Raw genomic sequence first — 15,806 nt, forward strand, 5'->3', positions numbered from 1 at the left:
TTATCGAAGGATCGAACCCATCCTCATGATGATCGACTGCCGCGGAATACATTTACTTAGACTCAGGCTACAGGCCTACAGCCATAACCGTAGGAAAACACGTTGTAGTGACATATAATAGGTACCTATATTAGGTATATACTCGTGGATATACAAGAGATGATTTTTAAAAAATGCTCAACCCCATTTTTTCTTCAATAGCTAGTAGGTACATTTATTCGAGTCCTGATTTTATTTTACGAAATTTTAATTTTTAAGTATACCTAAAAACCTTATTTTCAAATTCCTGATATTTTGTTTACACGGCTTTTAGAAATGTTCTGTGAAAATAGTTAATACAAAATTCCATTTATCAAGTGAGAACCCTCCTTTTTACTAAAAATTATTTAGTGGATGATTTTTTTTTTAATGTTCTTGTTCTTAAAACCCTAATGAGCAGTTTCTGAGTCATTAAAATATTTACATCAAGGATCGTGAAATGGTTTCAATTAATATAAACTATATATTATATTAGATGCATGTATTTATTATATACTTGGATATTTTTTACAAATAATTTTTATCAATAGATCAATAACTAAACTATAATATTTTCAAGTCATCCAGATAAGAACCCATATCTACTTAACCCATTATCATTGACATATGATTCTTGGTACACTGCAAAAAGGGGTTCTTATTTGAAAAACAAAAGTTTATAATGTCAAAGGGTAATTTTTAAGTGTTACACAAATTTTGAGCATAATTTAAGCATACAAATAAGATGAGTATGTTTAAAAAATCACACTGTATATATTGTATATAAAAAACAATTTTTAAAATTAATCAATAAAAATATAGGTAATTAGGTAATTATTAATTTTTTGTTGAGATTTCATGCTTTCAATACATTATAATACCTTACTATTATTATTATTATTATATTATATTATACACTAGTGTCTAGAATTTAGTGTTTTTTTTTTAAAACTATTCATCCGATTTATAATGCTTAACATATTAACATATTACATTTTAGGTTTGGACTTCAGAATAATATTTTCATTTAATGGTACCAATAAATATTTTCTATGTAGCTCAACCCCTTAGGGATCATACGAATAACTTATAATATTATATATTGATGAGAACTCAAATCCATTTTATGCACACATCCATTTGAATTGACCTTGTTAATTTTTTTAACTCTTTTGCAGCGGTCAATGTAGTGATGGTGACAAGTGCACCACGCAGTATATCTCAAATATATCCTATAAAAGAAGTATATTAAATAGTTGTGATTTTGTAAGATCAGATCATGACTATTATGAAGAAACAGGGTGCAGAACATCGGATGATTCATTTTAAATGACCGTGTTAACCCATCATGTGGATATAGGTATATACGCTTGAAACGTTAAATAACGAACTGCTGCGCAGCGTCCATCACCGAGTCCATCCAACCAACGAATCTCACCACCTCGGATCATTCATCATCGATCAAGACCTTAGGTAGGTAATATATCAATAGTTCATATTATTATATATAGGCATATTATATTAAACTTTAATTTTATCACATTAAGTACCCGTGACCCTAAACTCCGCAGCAACGACGCGCGCTATTATTTATGACGATTGACGAATTGTACCGATTAACCAATAAAATATAATATAAATAAATTTCTTTACAATTAACATATTATATTTATGAGGTCTAGAAATGAAATGTCGTCACCTATCGCGACGATGTAGGTACTGCAGCACAAACGCGCATTGTGTGTCAGTGCCTTAGTGGGTATACCCGCCGTGTTTGTAAAAAATACAGCTATGGTATTTTCAGCTATTTATACGCGTATCTATATAATATATGATATTATATTATATACCGCAGTGCTTGTCGTCTTGCAGGAACGCTAGCGACTCGGACATACGGTTGACAGGCTTTTGAAAGCGATTTAAGATCGCAATCGCGGAGAGAGCTGGTCGCATTATAATAATAATAATATGATTTATTTTACAAAACGCCCTTTTTTATGGTCTGATTCCACCATTGACCGATTTATAAAAGCAAGTCGTGTAATGTGATATAAATATTATAATCAGCTATTGCGCAGTGTGTTGTCAAAGTCATCCGGTATATTAATATTAAAATTATAATTTATAGTATGTGTCATATAATATTCATTGAGATGTGTACGTTTGACGAGTGTACCTATATTATTATATACTGACTTAGTTACCATCACGGTTGTGGCCTTAATTGTAAGTTTGTAGGATGTCAATTTGTATATTATGTGGTGTCACCAAACAGTGATGAGTAGTGCCCGGAAGTTCATCCACTAAAAATTTTGATGATATTTCAAGATGATTATACGCAATGTTTTTAAATCGTTTTCAGGTTATATAGTATTATAGTATTATAACAGATCAACAGGTGTGCAAATTGTTGTTTTCATCAAATACACCTGATCCAATCGAAGTATTATTGTGATAGTATGACGTGTATGATATTATTATAATATATATTATTAATTCAACTGACGTGCAATGATAGAGTGATACCAATGTATCATTAATTTATAACGTGTCCTGATTATTTTTGTAGACGTCGGGTCAATAAATATGTTAAATTATTAGGTATTAGTATTATTTACCATAAAATATAATACCCAAGGTGTAACAGAATGACCTGGCAAATTACATAACTGCTTATTTATAGATGCTTGCGTTATACAAGTATAGTATACCTACAATTTTAAATTAAAATTTTTGATACTGAAAATTTAAAAATAAAAATAAAAATTCGATTGATTTTTTGGAAAAATACAAAATAAAAAATAGCCAAATCACAAATCTAATTTGAAAAAAAAAAATGTTGGTAAAAACGTTAATATTTAAGTCACGAAGTTTAATTTTTTTTAATTTCTTAAAACATCAATATTTTTTTGAAAATTAATTTGAAACGTTTAAATATTTTTAAAAATATTCTTCTTAACAATTTTTGACATAGTTGAATCTTAAATTATTTATTACTCATATAATTGTCGTATATTTTACATGCTTTTAAATTTAACTACCATCAATTTTTCATTTTTATTTGTCACATATTTTTGTTACATCCTGTATATAGTTACAGATAATTAATTATTTCGAAACATGTCTCGAGCATACTGCACCGATAAACTATGTCTTTTAATATTTATAAGCCACCATACATTTACATGGTCGATAATATGTTTTTAAAGGTAAGAATATAATAGTAATGACTTATTTAAATATTTATGTATAGCCGGTATATCAGCTATTACGCTCTTATTAACCTAACTGTAGAGAATTTGTAATTAATTACATAAACAACAGCAAACAAAGAACTGCAATTACGAGTTAAGTGAGGTATATTGTAATAGTACTATTAAAAGAAACTTACGTAAATTGGTTAAAAACTATATTGATATATATATTATAGCATAATGGACTATGGACGATCATTTGTAATAAAATTATTATATTATTTTACGAGTTTGTACACATATCGATCACCCTTGCATAATTACATGTTCGGAGCAGGTAAGCATAAAATATTATTTAAAAACTATGCTGATTTAAGTCGTATTGATTTTCATAACAGCTGAAAAATTTAGATTATGATACCATTCGTACAATCTTATAATATTGTTTGAAAATATGTCATCGTAATTATTTCTAAATTATAAATTCATAACGTATTAACGTTAACTAAATTAAAATTTTTTCTCGATTATTGACTTAAAAAATAATACAAATCATAATTTTTATTTTATTTTTTTCTTAGCGACAGCGAAAATTTAAAAAAAAACCTGTACAGAGTTTTTTAAAAACAAAATATTATTTGTGCCGAGCATTGAAAATAAACGATGACACCATGTGTAGCTCGATTGTTTTTGCAAAAATGTTTAATTACCTTCTTAAATTTAGACGATAACATAAGTTATATAATTATTATTAATATTATATACTTGAATAATATATAGGGATGTACAACTAAAATGATTAAAAAAAAATCACATCATAGTATTTCGTCTGTTCATCAATATACAATAATATTATCTATGCATTCAATAATGATTAGTAAATAACAGTAATTCGGTTGTTATGATACCCAGCAACAACGTGTATGTGTATTCATATTTTGATATCATACCTATAGCTGATATGCATTGTTATACAGAAAAATGTATACAATAATCATATAATCATATGATTATAATAAAACTATGCCTGCAGGCTGCAAACTGCATAATCCGGGTGATTGATACACGCGCGATAATTATTTATAATAGAAATTCGTTAGAAATTTGTTTCGGGCCTTTGAGGACAGATAAGCGTAGCGGCCTCGGGAGTGCTTATCGCGGAATCCGATTAAATAAAATATGATGTTGCCTATCTATTATAATAATATTAATTTATCGATATTGCGCCTCGCTAACAGAGGAGTTTAACCAGTTGCGCTTTTCCGACGCGTATTCCAGGGCGTTTTCCGTTGGAGTCAAAGCTCATTGTTTTATATTGAAGTAGCTATATACGACGGATGTTAATCCTTGGCGGAAAACGACGGCCAGCTTGCATTTTGGCGGAATGGATAGGTACGTCTTCTATAGCCGGTTTGTTGGAAAACGCCGTGTATAGTCCCGGCCTAAAATTACCTTTTAATATACCAATTGGCAATTGCGCTCGGTCTTTTCTCGGTCAGTATACCAATATTGCGCTGGTCATTTTCCGGGTTGATAGACCGTTTACTCTCAATAAAATAAAACATATTCAATTAACGTTAATATGAATAATATTTGTACATTTTAAAAATAAATCTATATTATATCTAATATTTAATAATACAAATACATACAATATAATTAAAATTTAATAAATTACTATTTTAATATTATTCTATATTACACCTAAATTTTATAAAAATGTGTATTAATAAATAGATTTATTCGGGCAATAAAAAAAATTACATAATCATCATCTGCAATAATACTTAATAATATACATAAAAATAAAATTGAGATTTAATTTTCCCACTAACAGCTGGAAGATATTTTTTTTTTTAAATCGGAAACGATTTTTTTTCGTAAATATTTTTGAAACAATGAAACTTGATACTTGTAGAATACTAAATTCTTGATCAGATATAGTCAATACCTACAACTGTCATATATTTAAGTAGTAAAGCTGAAGTGTGAGAGCTGCCTTGAAAACCAGGAAAGTCGGTAAGATCCACTTCAGTATCAGAAGGTTGGTGGACATTATATTATACCAATCATAAATTATATCATGTTACATTGTATACCAATTTATTATGGAGTTAGAAAAACATGCGGTTTAGTTCGTCCTAGTTCGATTGTTTTCCACCCACGAAGGACCGACACGTACGTTCAAGTATTGAAATTTAGTTGGTATCTAATATATTATAATAAGTATTATAACTTATAAGTGATAATATAAGAAATAAATCAGAGATAAATCATTTGTAAAACTGTAACGTATCCGTTTGAAAGCCTGCATATTACAGTGTGATTAAATTATTATTATTATCACCCGCGGCCAACTACGCGTAATAATTCTAAAACGAAATATTATTATTGTATCGGTTTCCTTTTCGTCTTCTCAATTACAATTATTATTGAATTATTTAGTATCATAATCTACCAACACATTACACATAGATGTACTTATAATGCATTCGAATAAATCACGCGTCACAGCTATAGAAATGCTAATACGCCTAATGTAACTTATATAATATCCGTTGAAGCGCTTATTAATTGAAATCCAAATCATTCTACCGAGATAGATACAAATATACTATAATAATATACTGGAGCTCATATTATTTGTACTTGATCGTAAATACGACCATCGTGTTTGATGTTGTGTGTATCACCGAAGGGCGAAATATTAAACACCTGTAAGATTATCACAACGATTACAACTTTTTAATTTAACATTTGTCTGGTATAAATTATCATATCGCGTTATATAATATTATATATATGAAAAAAAAATTACGATTACCGATATAATTCTATTACATTGAACAACAAGGAACACCATTGAAAAATTAAACCAGATTTATAAATTTAGACAAATTATTTTCAGATTATGACTCTATTTAACAATAACAACTTTAAACTATACTGTGATGATATAGAATATTTTTATTTCTAAATCGATTTATTATTATAAACTTTACTACAGAGTATATTATGACAAATGACAATAATATTAAATAGTAAATTCTGACCGATGTTTTTGGTATAACGGATCAAAATGAGTTTCATGAAGCCTTTGCAGGGGTGAATCTCTCGTTTAAATCACATTGGCGTCCACAGGAGATAAAAATTCTTTATTCAGAAATATTAGTACTTACGGGAAAGTAGCATGAATTTTAAGTGAAGTTTTCCACTCAACCAATGCTTCCCCGCATGGAATACAGAACATACCAATTTGCTGTTCATAAGAAGGTCTTTGGCCTGCAGTTTCCAGCTTGCACTCAAATATACGCCCCGTAAATATTATATTTGTTTAGCAAACCTGACGGACATATAAGAAGAGCGTCTTGTGATCTTCCAAACCAGACTTGATCATTTATGTAATTGGTGATCTAGCTTTACTGTCAATATAAAAATTTCGAAAATGTTCATTAAATTTTATCTTACTTAATTGTTAAGTGCACGTAGCACGGCCCAGTTCACATATTATCGTTATTTATCTCCGTATCTTTTAGGCAACTGTAGAGTGGTGGTGTTTATATACGATGTCGTGCAGCGTACATACAATCGCTTGTTTTAAACATACTCCTAAAATCAACTGCGACACAGTTTTCCGACGTCGGTGTGTATATACCTATACCTATACCTACATATATATTCCGTCAGATTTGAGAACAACAAAATAATAATATAACCCGATGATCCCATTATTACACTGTTGTGTATTAGTCAGTAAACAGCAAGTAGACGTAGATGACCACGATATGGAAGTTAACACGACTGAACAGATATTGTAATATTATATTTATGTTTCGAAATTACTTAGAATTGAAGTCGTTTCTATAATAATAATATTATTACTACACGATATACATAATATATTGAATAATATTAAGTACATAATAATAACAATAATAATAATTAATATACACATTATTATATTATAATGTACTGTTGTGGATAGTTTATATTATAATTTTTATTTATACGCATTATTGTACATAACGCCGAATCATCAACGCAATTACCTACGGTTAATTTCCAATTTAATATACGCGTAATGATAATTATTAAGTGTTTACCTATAATATGTAACGCGCATGTTATGTTATAATAGTAGGTATGTTAGGTTTTTGAAGTATTTCTAGCATTATTTTCTTTAAAAGTAGTAGTCCCTGTGGGCAATGTTTAATTAGAGAACACTAATGTCATCGGGACACATTGCGCTATAAGTACCTATAGCTATCATGATTATCACGTTTACCATGGTTGTATAACAAGTGGTAGACCGTGATGATTATAATATAATATTTGTAATATATAATGTGTGGTTGGACGAGCCACAATCGAATGTTTTATCTTAGTTAGGCGACACACAAATCGATCACACACACAATTTTTTTGTAGTAATAAATTCAATCTAATATTTAAACATCAGGTAAGGGACCTACTGACCTTAGGTAATGACCAAATTATATTTATAATATTATAGTTAACATGATGTATAAATATATATATATAAATATTTGCCTTCACTGTAAGATTTCTTTAACCTATTTTTCTTTTCAATTATTTTTATTTCATTCATCTTTTTTACTTATTGTTCTATATTGTAACAGATGGTAGAATATAATATTATTATGAAAAATGAAAATAAAAAACACTTAAACGTAAATACAATTACACACACACATTCACTTACACACTTCTACTTAATATACATTTCTAGAACGGCCCTGATTATGATGATGGTTTGCCGCTGTTTTGTAAATAGTTTTGCATTCCTTCAAAAAATCTGAAATTACGCCCCTGCAGATAATATACGGTGTGACTTGCTTGGAACGAGTTAAACACGTCAATTAGGCCACATATAATATTGACTCTCATAGTTCCATTACTCGTAATGTATTGTACACCGTCGCAAATAACGGACATGGATATAAACCGTCAGCATGCAGGAGGATAAGGCGTTAACTTCATATAATATTTGTAATAATAGGTAATATTATATATATTTTCACATATGGGGTTATAATATATTATATATATATATACTACCAGTGGTAGTCTACCACTATATGCACATATAATAATTAATAATAATAATATGTCACAATAATACCATTCATGTGTCTGGAGCCGTCGTAAATTAGTCAATTTCGCATACTCAGCGTACACATTATATTATACGCGTATAGCTGCACGCCTGCGCACACACTCATACATAAATATATATATATATATATATATATATATATATATATAGTAATAGAACCTGCTTACCTATTATATATATTAAATTATTATCTCTAGGCGGCGGTGGATGGATCATGTGTGAAAATGAGACAGTTGACCGTACATGGAAACGACCGCATGCCCCTGAAGTTGTTTAGCGTATATAAGTATAGGTAATATAATATTATGTGAATTATATATTATATATAATTTATATATTATATCTATATGGACGCTAGATTGCTATTTAGTACCTATATATACCTTTTGTCGTATAGATATCCGCCTGTATTATACCGCATTACTATAGCTGCATGTTCTCATCGTTTTTCGACCGCCGCCCTAGCGAACGAATAAATTTATGTATATAAACATTTTATGAATCAAACTGTCAAATCGCCGCCGGACTTGAAATTGCGAAAAATTCTTGTCGAAATGTAGCTAACCGCATAGGTAACCTACTCATTGGTGGATGAAACATTATTTTTGATGCAAGCTTCGTTATTGACAGATATTTAGGTATTTGGGATACATCACACTTGATCATCGGCTACATATACGTCATATTAACCACTGCAGGTCTACGCTAACTGGTAATAGTCAGAAAAAAAGTCAAATTACAATAATTTAAGTATTAAATTAGGTATTATTTAAAATAATTTTACACATTATTGGTCAAATATATAAAAAATAATTATAATTAAATACATAAAAAATAAAATTTAAAGTATTATTCAAAATTTTTAAACATTAGTCATATTGTATACATATATATATATATATAATTTTTAACACAGTTGGTCATACTGTATTGTCCGTAATCAAATATAAAAATAAAATTGTTAATATTATAATATTAATAAATTATAAGATTAGGTCATTATTTATTATACAAGTGATACAACATCACGTTTAAGTACAAAGTCAAAACATTTTTCACTAATATTATAATATTGTAATGTCAATTTTCGAGTGGGTGATAAAAGTATATAAGTATTAAAGTATATGTATAATATATAAGTCAATAAAAATGTATTATTTGTGCTATTGCAGTTAAAAATTCTGGTAAGCTTTTGTTTCCTTCTTTGATTTCCAAACAGAGATTTATCAATAAGTTTTGGTTTTTTTCATAATATGGTCATTTTCTTTTGTTGCTTAATAAACCAAAACTTTGCTGTGCCAATACTTCGTTTCATATACGTAGCAACTTCTAACCTCATTTCGATTATTAAACCCAAATACCTACTTGGATGCTTGTGGCCGACCAGTCTAGAAAAACGGTTATTCCAATCTTCAGTTTGGTTATCTGTACGATCACTATCTGCCAAAGTCAAATCATGAGTATTCCATTGTTCAAGTGGAAATAGTGGTGGACAATTTCTAAAACGTATATTAGTCTCTCCTGGAATACTATCTGTCTATTAGTCCCATTTACAGAAGTTTTGTCAAAATAATCAACTATAGCTCATTGGCATGATCTGGCATTATGTTCTTTAAGTGAGCCATCCCATCTTTAACTATTTCTTAAGGTAAAAATGGCCAACCCATCCAGTTTTCTACAAAACTCACTAAAACTTTCATCTTCTCTGTGTATTTGTTCTAGGCAAAGTTTTTGAATCATCCTGTGTGTACTTTGTGTAAGATGGTAAAAATAACCATTAATACACACATACTCTCCCAACACAGATTTCACTGCGTTGGTTACAGATTTTTTAAAATCTATATGAAAGCTCGTTAGATCCAGATATAACTGCCGTTCAGAAAATTTTTCTTGATCTGCATTTTTTCATACCTTTTTTGGTTTTTATTTTTCAACAAACAGTATATAAATGTTATAAATGTTTTTTTGTATTTGTACTCTTCCACATACAGTTGAAGAAAATCTTTTGGGGCTAAACCAAAGTTCCCATCCATTAACCAACTTGAACTATTCGATAGATGTTGTCGATGTTGAATACCTTCACCTATAGCAAAAATTACCTTACGGTCTTCCATAATCACACTGTCGTCAAACACTAAAAATCTTTTATCATGGTGCTCACCCGTTGTACACCATTCATCTAAAAAAATTGTATTTTTTCAATTTACATTTTTATTAAAAAAAAATAAGACTGGAAATCAATAATGTGCTAAGTCTTCAATTGGATATTAAATATATTTATTTAACTATTTATTATAATAAATATATTTAATAATATATTTATATAACTATTTACTATAATATATATATTTAATATAATTTTTTTTTTTTTTTATTAAAGCCGCAACAACTAAGGTTATTGGCATATTGTACAATGTAAACATTAAATTAGGTGCTAGATAACATTATGAATATTAAGTACAATGTAGATTATTTATAACGGTATAACGTTAAAATATAGAAGTACAGCATTGGAAGTGAGAGAAAGATGAAAAGTAAAAAAATACAAGTAGGTACAAAATAGATACAAATACAAATGTCAGATAAGGTTATACAATTTGGTTATTTTAAGAAACTTTATGATTTTGATAGTGTTTTCATGATCGGGTCCAAGTGCTTCATATAGATGCTCAGGTATACTTAAGGCTGTTCTGGTGTCTGCGTAGTTTCGACAGTATAGGAGGATATGTGTAACTATGTATTATATTATATTATATTGATACGTATCCACGATTTCATCAGAATCTAAGGGATTATTTTTTGTTCTCTGGTTTCGTAGTATGCGCTTGACTATGTATTTTCAGGTGGCATCTGACTTTTGTCGTCTAATTTTGAAACACATTCTCCAAAAATATGTGCTGGGTTGTTTTTGGTAGTCTTAGCTTGAATTTTCATTTCATTATAACACTAACTTACCTCAATCTCTTTCTTGTTCAGTGTTAAATTATTATACTTATATTTATGTATATATTATATATGTAATACATTGCTTTTTCTTAGATATAGTATTAGTGCATACAATTTTTGTTTAAAGCAGTAGAACTTGAGTATGCAGTCCGAAATTTTATAAATAATAGGGCCTGCACAGAATATATTATATCCACGAAGTAAACACTGGTTTTGTTCTTATCGCCGTAATAAGCGAAATTCATTTCAGCGGTGTTACTATTTGGCAGTCGGTTAGATCGGTGCAAGTTACGTGATGCGAACAAATCAAACCAATATAATATTATTATATTATACTTGCAGTTGATAATATATGAGCGCGTGTTACGTGACAAACGATTGCTGCGCAACATATACAATTATTACGAATAAATAAAATAATTAGGTTTATGGCTATGACCCGCCCCTCGTTTGGTTACCTATGTGTATTATGATAAATGTACATAGGTACATTATACATGTATACTATACGGCGCACTTAGAAAATGTTTAACGGCGTGAAATTCAAATAAAATGTAATTTATATAAGCCTGTAAGAAAATTGTATATGCATTTTATATCCGCAGTAGGTCGTTTATAATATAATATTATTATGAATATGTAAATATGTAATTCGTATAAATGTGCAGTAGCTGGTGCGACACCTATTTATAATGATAATAATAAATAATTACATTATATTATGCCGTGTACACATAACGAATGTAATCGTTAAATATAAACGCCTTTGTACAATTCTCTCTGCAGAATGGTTCATGAAATTAAATTTTATTTCATAAATTTGCATAAAGTATGCGCTAATTAAGGTGTAATGTTCGGTTTCGCGAATTCTTGCGTATGCGGAGAAAAAAAAACGTACAGATATTATTTCACTTTAATGAATCACGAAAATCCGATAAAATCTTAATGTCGTTTTATCACGGATAATTACGAGCACAAGGTTGCAGCCACACAATGTAGCCCGAGGTAAGTATATATATATATAGGCACCTACTTTTTGCAACTTACTATATGATATTATTATGTATAGGTTGGTACTTACCTAAACAGTTTTATACCGCCACCGAGGGCACGGTATATTGGTAACGCTGGCGCGTTGCCGGCGTTACACATTTAGGTACTCGGACCACCTTGTAAACACACTTCTTATGAGCACAAAATGCACAAAATACGATAATATTATTATATATTATTATTATAATAGTATCAATTAAAAAAGATAAAAATGATAAAAACAAATTGTGCTAATAAAAATATATTATGTAATTAGTGTTTTGGTTTTTCCACTGAGTCAATTGTCTATTGTTACAATTTATCATTTATAACAGGTACTGCAAATTATAATAATAATAGAATAATAATTAAAAACAATTATTGTTGCAAATACTTGTATTGTACGTTAATAATAATTTATAATATAATATTTTTGTAATTATCTTATGTGGTATTTACAATATTATGCGTCTTATTAAAATAATATCTATAAAAAAAAATACTCAACTATTAATTATTATCAATACGTGTTTACCTGCTGCGACTACAAGAAAACGTTAAGTCGTATACCTATACATTGTTTTTTCGTTTTGAATGACGTACCTCGTCGTCTGTACCCTTTGACCTAAACCTAATTATTACTTTACTATTAGTATTACTCATTGTTTTAAAAATAATATTTATCATCACACACGTTCGGATCGGGCGTTTCACGATAATTATAACTAAGAATGAATAATGTAATAAAATAATATTATAACTACCCTATCATATTAAACATAAATAGTTATACACTGCGTACAGCATTGAGTGACTGAAACATTGAATATTACGTTTTTTTTCTTCTAATTTACAAGGCGCTTTAAGTTAAATGATACATAATTATTATTAATTATGTACACGCGGTACTTAGGTATACCCAAGATGGTTGCGATATTCGTGCAGCTGTCCGAGGTATATAAATATTGATAATAATTTAATATTCTGTTTAATTTAACGTCCTGTTCTGGGGTGGCGTGCGTCGGTAATAGACGTTCCTAACGCTGTTCGTGCAAAAAATAAAATAAACATTCACAAACCATTATTACTATTATTATATTATTTACGATAAAATACAAGAGTTACCCATATTATATTGTTCGTTTTTCAAAGAAAAACACGTCAGTCGAACACGAACTTATATGCGCCTGTCCATACGACTAAATACGTAGGTACCTATTATAATATGTATTTCATGTATTTATAATATTTGTACATATATAGGTAGGACGTATAGCTGGCGTACAACAGAATAATATAAATTCGTATTATGCTCCAGTACAATTGCTGACAAATTTTTTTTTCAACTATTCGACCAACCCGCCGCCGCGTAGCAGCCCTAATAATATGTTCGGCAGGAAGTGAATAATGAATGCGTTGCAGTACCGACAGCGCACACACAAGACCTCGAGGATGGGTAACATATTCAGAACGCATCCAAACGACATTATAATGGTCGATTTTTTTTTTGACGTTAACGTTTTTTTAGCAAAAAAAAAAAATCGATTATGTATTTTTTGACCGCGGTCGATATAATGTGTAACATACCTATATGCCAGCCTATAAAATATTGTACGTACGTATATAATATCCCAGCGGGTTGTTCAGTCATCATTATGTTATACTTTATTTCGCACGAACTCTATAGGAATCTACGAAATTCGTTTTCGACACAATGTACGTTGCTATTTATCTTTTTCTTCTTTGTAAGCTCAGACAAAACGTTAGGCACTTTTCGCCTAAATGCACAATACGAGCGTCGTATAATAAAGTAGGTACGTTATTGTATTGTGAGCATTGGGTATATACTTACCACACAATAATAATATCCTATTGGTGTCCATAAACCATTTTTTAACAGATATAGACAGCTCTACGGTTGTCTCCTGCAAAATTATTTTCTCGCTCGCAATGTATGTATATAGGTACCCATTTTATTATATTGCACTAAAATATAATAAGTACCCATTACACTAGCTGATCGTGTACCCGTGACAGATAATTTAACAGTGCCAATGAATTTACGTCCACCCAACTGTCTTAAATTCGGTTATAAATGTAAGCTACTCGTTTTTTTTTAAATATAGGTATCATTGAGTGGTATTGACCTAAATACAATACGAAATATAGGTCAACAAATTATATCCTCTTATCACGATAACCGTTTAATTTATTATTATTATTCAACCATATTAATATAACAAACAAGAGTATAAATTTGTATTTCGTGAGCCAACAGATCCCTGTGTGATTCTCTAATTTCACACACACATGCATATATTATATACATACAAGCATTGTTTTTTATTAATATAAATTATATAATATAGGAACATGTATATATTATATACATTTTTTTCTTTAAAACTCCATTCATAAACGAAGAGCGGTCACATCTTCTATGCTAAATATATTATATTTAATTGTTATTATTATCATTATATGCGGCTTGTCGACTTCAAGTTGATGCGTTTCTCAATTGCTATCACACTTTGTTCGGAACCACAATGACGCGTCGCGTCGCATTGTGAATTTGTCGGGTGCCTCATATCTATTTAGCTATTGTCAGTTAAGTGACTTGAAACAAAGCGACTGCAGGCGTGTGTAAAGATACCTACAACAGCCACAACACGCTGTCGTGTTTTAAAATCATAATTACCTATTCCTTTTTGTATTAGGTATATATTACTTTTCAAATGAGTTGAATAGAATACAAAAAACAATAATGATAATAATAATAATAATGAAATATTCAAATATAAATATAGGTATTTACTGTAAATGACAGATTGGATTAGCATTATACGGATCTATCATAATACTGTAAGCCAACATGTTGGAACATTATTCGTCAGGTCTGATACAGTGATACAGTGGTCAGTTATACCCGCAACGACGACGGTGAGTGATTTTTTTCGGAAAATCAAAATTTCGTAGGAGTCGCTGTACAAACTTGTCAAATTTTAATTGGAAATTCTAGAATATACGAGCGTATATTGCACTGCACCGTATTTCTATAAAAACATTTTGAAGATGTAATTTATTATCAATTAGAAATTTTTTATCGCTATCGTAAAACATAGGAAAACTTATTCGAATAAAATACAATTACAAATAACGCTTCCGTGGAAATCACTACCTCCTTAAAATATTAATTTCGTAAAAAATGCTGGATTGAAATATTTAGGTTTAGTTTTTTACATCATCAGCTCTTTGCCGTGCATCGAATGTATATACTTAAACAGGATAAGACGTGCTGTTCTTTGGGGTGTATCGTGTATAGGTGGTATGCAAGTGTCCCGCGAGAATTTACGCATTGTGAATTGCGATATCTAACGAAATAATGGAGATATCAAAATTCTGGTTTTATTATGATAACTCTCACAGGGATAAGAACTACAATTATTTCATATTTTAATTTATTTTAATGTTTTGGTAAA

General features: G+C 29.5%; 1 pseudogene; it reads right to left on the reverse strand.

The window, feature by feature from the left end:
* Positions 1 to 9,434: 9,434 nt before the first annotated feature.
* Positions 9,435 to 12,990, reverse strand: LOC149055059 (uncharacterized; annotated as a pseudogene).
* Between the last annotated feature and the right edge of the window lie 2,816 nt (positions 12,991 to 15,806).

The sequence above is a fragment of the Diuraphis noxia genome, unplaced genomic scaffold (assembly GCF_037042655.1).
Source record: "Diuraphis noxia isolate RWA-SAM2 unplaced genomic scaffold, SU_Dnox_SAM2 contig0005, whole genome shotgun sequence".
NCBI classification, from domain to species: Eukaryota; Metazoa; Arthropoda; class Insecta; order Hemiptera; family Aphididae; genus Diuraphis; species Diuraphis noxia.